The 8,112-nt window shown below is 37.8% G+C and overlaps 1 non-coding gene across 1 annotated transcript; it reads left to right on the top strand.

The window, feature by feature from the left end:
• Nucleotides 1-7,456: 7,456 nt before the first annotated feature.
• Nucleotides 7,457-7,645, top strand: LOC143672397 (U2 spliceosomal RNA). Its single transcript, XR_013169849.1, has one exon. It is a non-coding gene; the product is annotated as a U2 spliceosomal RNA (small nuclear RNA).
• The last annotated feature ends 467 nt before the right edge of the window (nucleotides 7,646-8,112 follow it).

The following is an 8,112-nucleotide window of genomic DNA, read 5'->3' as shown; positions in this document are numbered from 1 at the left end:
AAGAATTCTGTCACTGAGCCACCATTGCACCACCCTCTGTAGCTTTTTAAAAAAACTTTTATATATTTTTTGAGATATCTTCTCACACTATACAATGCAACCAAAGTATACAAACAATGGTTCACAATATCATCATATGGTTGTGTATTCATCACCATGATAATTTTTAGAGCATTTGCATTACTCCAGAAAGTGAAATAAAAAGACAGAAGAAAACCCCCAAATCTCATACCCCTTAACCCTTTCACTCATTGACCACTAGTATTGCAATCTACCCAATTTTAAAATGCAATTTTATTTCCTTGATAACGCCAATGGTCTTCATATTACAAAATCCAATGGAGTAAGGACATCATCAACATGGCAGAGATTCCATGAATAAAAGTAGAATTATCACATGTTCAGAGCTCTGGAGGAAATAACAGACTGGAGAAGCATCCCACAAATGCTGAATCGAAGACAGAAATATCAGGCAGGAAACTTTTGTCCTGGAACAGCCAGTCTTCTCCATTCCCCCTCACTCGGCTTCACAAACATCAGGAAGTGCACAAAAGAAGCAGCTGGAATCCCTCCCACTTCCCACCAGGGACACAGACTATAAATCTCTCACAGCATTGAGACAGATATCACCTATATACAGACACAGACCTATGCACACCGGGACCCATGGCAGGATTTAGGCCACTGGGGAGGGTGGAATACAAAAGGACAACAAAGAGGACTTCCTAAAATGGAGGATCAGGAGGGAACCACAAAACCTGCCCTAAAAGCAACAAGCAGATAGGCAGAAACTACCCAAATCAATTGTGTGGGGACTGGGGATATAAAAGAGGACATTCAAGGCCCAGGTCAATAGGGAATGAACAGTCTGAGCAAACGTGGACAGAGACTATGTTTCCAGCCCTGGGTGCTGGTGCCCAGCCCCGACCCTTGAAGAAAACAGCAGCTGGATGTCTGATCTTTGCCGGGGGGTAGCCTCATAATGAAGTACCTGGGAGATTCTTCTGCTGTAAGTCCAGAGGGTACACAGTCCCACACTGAGCCAGATCTTGGCTGGTGAACTGAGGGCACAGGAACCCAGACACTGCCAAGGATCCAGGAGTTTAATAACTTCTGAAGGACAATTAAGTTACTGGACATCACCATCTGCTGGGCAGAATAGAAAGTGCAGGTGAACTCCAAGACTTTTCAGAATGTCTCCAGGGACTATCCCAGCCCCACTGGAGCTGGTCAAAAAACCCTGCACAGGTACCTGGTCCTGTTTTGATTGAGAAATATGGATGACCCAACTCTCAAAGCAGTGTCCTAATACAACCCAAGCAACAACTAAACCCTAAACGAGAGAGAGAAATTGGCCTTCAGAATAGACCCATCAAGAAAATCAGATGACCAAACATCAGCAAAAAAATCCCACAGCACAGGAAAACTCAAGAAAAAAATGTCCCAGTCAAAGGAACAAATAAAAAACATATATGAAATAGACAAATAAAACAAATGAAATAAAAATAAATGATAGGGGGAATAAATGTTAAAATAAAATTAGATTGAAATGCTAGTGATCAATGAAGGGGAGAGGTAAGGAGTATGGTATGTATGAATTCTTCTGTTTTCTTTTTATTTCTTTTTCTGAATAGATGAAAATGTTCCAAGAAATGATCATGATGATGAATATGTAACTATGTGATGATATTGTGAATTACTGATTATACAGGTAGAATGGAATGATCAAAAGTTACGAATGTTTGTGTTTGTTTGCTGTTTATTGGTATTTTAAAGAAAATTTTAAAATTAATTTAAAAAACAGAGATATATAATCAAAGATGTCCAACAAATCTCCTGAGTCAGTTCAAATAAATGAAGGAAAATGTGTATAAAGTGACAAAAGGTTTTTAGAAAACACTAGAAGAGCACAAAGAAGAATTTGAAATAATACATTGAAAAATAAAAAACATTATGGAAATAAAATGCACTGAGATGAAATTAAAAATATACTGGAGACATACAACACTAGATTTGAAGAGGCAGAAGAAAGAATCAGTGAGCTAAAAGACAGATCAACTGAATATGAACAGACAAAAGAACACGTGAAGAAAAAAATGGAAAAATTTAAGCAGGATCTCAGGGAAATGATTAGCAATGCCAAGTGCACAAATATATGCATCATAGGTGTCCTAGAAGGAGAAGAGAAGGCAAAAGAGCCAGGAGGAGTCTTTGAAGAAATAATGACTGAAAATTTCCCAACCCTTATAAAGTATATAAATATGCAAATCCAAGAAGCCCAACATACTCAAAACAAAATAAATCCGAATAGACCCACTCTAAGACACATAGTAATCAGATTGTCAAATGCTGAAGACAAGGAGAAAATTCTGAAAGCAGGAATAGAAAAGCAACTCACCACATAGAAGGGTAGCAAAATATGAATAAATGCTGATTTCTCATTAGATACCATAGAGACCAGAAGATCTTTCATTATCTTAAATATGATATATTTAAGATACTGAAAGAGAAAAATTGCAATCTCAAAATTCTTTATCCAGCAAAGCTGTCCTTCAAAAATGAGGGAGGGCCAGGCAACGGTGGCTCAGAGGCAGAGTTCTCAGTTGCCATGCCGGAGACCCGGGTTCGATTCCTGGTGCCCAATCCTGTAAAAAAAATGAAAGTGAGAGCTCAAAACGAAACAGAAGGAGAGGAATTTGAACACAGACTGAAAAGAGAAAGAGAAGATGTGTGGAGGTGGAGATTGAAGAACTCAAGTCCCTAAAACCTTCAGAGATTGAAGAACTCAAGTCCCTAAAACCTTCAGAGGAAGCATAGTCCTTCATATTTTTTACTTTTGGTCTCCCAGAACTAACTGCTTTTCCAGATATTGTCCCCAAAATTTGGATATGCAATCTTTTTTAGAGTCTGAATTGCATACAGATATGTGTCAGATAATATGGAAGTGTGAGTAATAGTAAAACCTGAAAATCAAGACATCAGGTCACAAGAAAATAACACCAAATCCAGTTGTTTTTCCTGGAACCTAGGGTAACAATTCCAGCCATAACTTTGCTTGCTAGAAGATCCTATGTGTTTCCTTTTGCTTCTCTGCTCTAATTATAGCCATTTTCCAGCTTCAACAATCAAGTCCAAGTGTCAGCATGATATATTCCTTTTACAAAAATCACCTTCCTGGTGATAGAAAGTCATCTTGTGGTTAACAGACTACACAGCACCATACGTGTTTAAGTGTAAAAAAGATGATGCCTTACTCAACAAAAAAGTAGTACTAGATTATGACCACAGTTTTTACAGGAAAAGTAGAGGCTTTTATAACTGACCATTGAAAGAACTAAAAATATTCCTTCACTACAAAGCATTCTTTTTCTAATTTTAATATAGAAAAGAAATCTCCTTCCCATTTTCCAGTGTAAGTTTGATAGAGATATTTTTGTTTGTTTTTACTGTAAGTGGTTAGATTTTTAACCAATTCACATTTCTAGTAGATATTTTGGATTTGTAACTCAGGAAAGATTTTAATTACTTCATTCTCTATATATAGAATGAAATTTTTATACCTTAAAGGTGTGATGATAGTATCTGTATGAAATCTCTTAAGAATTTTCTATAAAGTGGAATAATTGCATCACCTAGGACTCAGCATTTCACCTCTACATCACTATCCAACATAAAGTTATGCTAAAGGATATGTGTACTAAAAGATATGTAGGAAAGATTCCTAACAAAGTATTTTATAATAACAAACATTTTGAAAAAGTATCCATCAAAAATATAACATGTAAATATATTGTGGCTGTCCAGACCATTGAATAGTACACCACAATGAAAATAAATGACAATAGCATAGCTCTGTCTCACTAATATAATAATGTAAAAGTACCAAGCACATGGAATACTTACTGCAAGAAAAGTTTGCTTAGAGAACAAAGTGGCATGGATTAAGAAATCAGAATAAATGTTCTATTTGTGTAGGAATGAGATATTAGTAATTATTAGAGGACCCAGAAGCTTTTGAGGTGTGAGCAAGGATCTCACATTTGGCCTTGGATAAACAGGTATAATGTTATAATACATTGAGCTATACACTTATAATTTATTAAAGTGTTTGATGTTATATCACAAAACAAATAATAACTGTGATGTGTTGAAATAAATAAAATGCAAAAAATATTAAGGTACCAACTTATTCCAAAAATTGAAAATAAATAGAAAAAAACAAATAAAAATTTAAGGGGTGTTTACAATATTCAGAAATAAAGCTGAGAGGGTTTGGTCAAAACTGACCAGCCCTATGAGAACTACTAAAGGGATTCTGCCAGATGAAAACAAAAGATAGGAGAGAGAGATCTGGAGACAGGTAGAAGTGGAGAATGTTAGTAAGGGTAACTTAAAGGAAAAAGAGAGAGTGATAAAAATAGATCTGATGAATAAAAACAAAAAAATAAGACGGTCGAATCAAGAACTGCCTTTACAATAACAACTATGAGTGTTAATAGGTTAAACTCCCCAGTCAAAATCTAGATTGACAGAATGGATTTCAAAATGAGATCAATATATTTGCTGTTTACAAAAGACTCAACTTAGACTCAAAGATACAAATAGGTCAAAAGTAAAAGGCTGTAAAAAGATAATCCATGCAAGTAAAAACCTAAAGAAACCTGGGTAGCTATACCAATAGCAGACAAAATAGACTTTAAATGCAAAAATGTTATAGAGATAAAGAAAGATTCTATATATTAATAACAGGGGAAGTTCACCAAGAAGAAATAACAATATAAATGTTTATGCTTCTGAACAAGGTGCCCCAAAGTACATGAGGCAAAAACTGACAAAACTCAAGGGAGTAATAAATGACTCTAACAATAAAATATGGGAGACTTCAACACACAACTCTCTCCAACAACTAGAACATCTAAACAGAGAATCAATAAAGAAACAGAACGAAAATAATATGAAAAATAAATTAAACCTAATAGATAAATATAGTGCATTACACCCCAAGACAGCAAGATGTACATTCTTCTCAAGTGCTCCTGGAACACTCTCCAGGATAGACCAAATGCTGGGACAAAAGCAAGACTTAATACAAAGTTAAAAGATTGAAAGTGGAACTTCCAGGAAGATGGCTGATTAGAGCAGCTTGAGATTAGCCCTACTCCATGGAAAAGTTAGAGAAGGGACAGGAGGGCAACTGAGGCAGCAATTCAGTAGTGCGGCTGACATGGAAGAGCCTTCTGTACCACACGTGGCAACCCTGGTTGCAGAGGCCAAGGAGCTGAGAGGCAGAAAGCTGGAGCCTAGCATATAGGTGTGGAGTGGCAGAGCCCGCAGTAGTGGATGGATGGGTACACAGGACTAGGAAGTAAACCAGGTTGCATTCCTTCAGCACATTACCCTCACCAGTGCAGCCCCGTGACTGGCAACTCACCACACACCCCATGCACCTAAACCCCCTCACCCGCTCCTGTTACCCATGCTCCAGGTGTCCCTACCGCACCATACCCCAGTGCATTTACCTGCCCCACACCCCCACCCCAAGTGCAGCCCAACCCACCTCTCCTACACCCCTCCCAAACACTGCCTCTCCTTCCCTGTTCCTTGCAAGCTGTTAACAGCCCATAAAGCTGATGGGCACTAACCTTCATACCTAGGCTACCCAAGACCCCACCCCATAGTGTCACACAACCCCACCCCACCATCCCTGAGCTCAGCACATCCTTTTATGGCACTCCCAAACCCACACATGTGCATGCCCCCAATCACATCATTCAGCTTTGGGAACTGCACATTACAGCAGTCCTAGAATCATGCAGGCACACAGCCCTCAGCCTCACTTCTCACCTCTGAGAAAGTGTTGACCTACACAGCCAGATTGTATCTGCCCCCAATCCATGAAGGCATAAAGCCAACCTACTGCCACAGCTCTATGCATGCGCATAAAGGGCCTGGTGGCTTAGACCAGTGCACACACCAGGGTTACGTTCTCCAGACCAGTACACATGCACAACTATATCCTCTATAGCTGCTGGGTGCCCACGTTCACTAGTATTAGCATAACATCCCCAACCTGCACCCATACCTGCCCTGAAACAAGTCACCATACTGAATGCTGTAACCGATACACTGCTCCCTGCTGTAAAACCATCCCACAAACACAAGGCCTTAGACTACTGAAAGAAATCAACTTTCAAAGTAAATCAATCAAGATATCTACATGCAATGAGGACAGCAGAAGATCACTAAGCACATCACAATGCAGACAGTTATAGCCCAGCCTAATGACCAAATTAAACACTTGAGGAGACACAGACATTGGAACAATGAATCAAAGATGTTCATACGATTCTACTTAATAAAATAAGCAGGATAACAAATGACATAAAGGAGATCAAGAAGACAGTAGAAGAGCACAAAGAGGAATTTGAAAGAATAAATAGAAAAATAGTGGAAATCACAGAGATTAAAGACTCTGTTGACCAAATAAAAAACATACTAGAGGCACACAAAACCAGATTTGAACAGACAGAAGAAAGAATAAGTGATATAGAGGACAGGATAATTGACTTCAAGACTCAAAACAGTAAATGACAAAAAAAGAGAAAAAATTGAATAGGAGTTCAGGAAATGTTAGACAAAACAAAACAAACAAATATGAGAATCATTGATTTCCCAGAAGGAGAAGAGAGAAGTAAAGGGCTAGGAAGAGTAGTTGAGGATATAATGGGGGGAACTTGCCAACTCTCATAAAGGACATAAATATACAAGTCAAAGAAACCCAAAGAACTCCAAAAGGAATAAATTCAAAAGGGCCTTCCTGAAGGCACATAATAATCAGTCTGTAAAATGTTGAAGAAAAACAGAAAATCCTGAAAGTGGCACGAGAAAAACAATCTTCTACATTCAAGGGAAATCAAATAAGACTGAGTTCAGGCTACTTAACTAGCACCCTGGAGGTGAGAAGGCAGTGGTATGATATAGTCAAGATTCTGAAAGAGAAACACTTGCAGCCAAGAATTCTGTACCCAGCCAAATTGGCCTTTAAAATTGAGGGAGAGCTTTCACAGACAAAGAAATCCTGAAAGAATTTGTCAACAAGAGACCAGCCCTACAAGAAACACTAAAAAGAGTTCTGCCAGCTGAAAAAGAAAAGACAAGAGAGGGAGGTCTGGAGGAGGGCACAGAATTGAACAGTATCACTAAGAGCAATTTAAAGAATACAAAGAGAAAGAGCGAAAAGAATATACAGATCTGGCAAATAAAATAGAAAAGATTAAATGATAGAATCAAGAAATGCCTTTTCAGTAATAACTTTGAATGTTCATGGACTAAACTTACTAATTAAAAGTACAGATTGGCAGAGTGGATTAAGAAACATAATCCAGCTATATACTGCTTACAAGAGACTCATCCTTATACACAAGGATACAAATAGATTGAAAGTGAAAGGATGATGATCGCTTCTCAGCCTTTTGGCTAAGATCAAGTGTAGTATCTGTTCTTATCGTTTAATATCTGACACATCCTCCATTCGAGGACAATATATTAAATGGATTTTGGAATTAGGAGATGGAATTGGAGCTTGCTCTGTCCACTCCACACATTGACCTGGTATTGCAGTACTTCCAGGAATGGTGCATCCCCTCTCGGGGGAACAATAAATGTATAAAATCAGAAAAAAAAAAGAAAGTGAAAGGATGAAAAAAGATCATCACGCAAGTTGTAACCAAAAGAAAGCAGGAGTAGCTATACTAATATCGGTCAAAATTAACTTTAAATGTGAAGGCGTCATAAGACACAAGGAAGGACACTATATACTAATTAAAGTCAATTTACCAAGAAGATATAACAATCATAAATGCTTATGCTCCCAATCAAGGAGCTCCAAAGTACATGACACAGACATTGTCAAAACTGAAGGGAGCAATAGATGTTTCAACAACAATAGTAGGAGACTTCAGTACACCACTCTGCTCTATAGATAGAACAACCAAACAGAAGATCAACAAGGAAATAGAGAAGTTAAATAACTTGATAAATGAATTAGATCTAACAGACATATTTAGGTCATTGCACCCCAAAGCACAAGGTTATAGATTCTTCTCTAGAGTT

Source organism: Tamandua tetradactyla, chromosome X, assembly GCF_023851605.1.
Source record: "Tamandua tetradactyla isolate mTamTet1 chromosome X, mTamTet1.pri, whole genome shotgun sequence".
Classification (NCBI taxonomy): Eukaryota; Metazoa; Chordata; class Mammalia; order Pilosa; family Myrmecophagidae; genus Tamandua; species Tamandua tetradactyla.
Note: the sequence above shows the minus strand (reverse complement) of the source record. Positions and strands in the feature narration are given on the sequence as shown.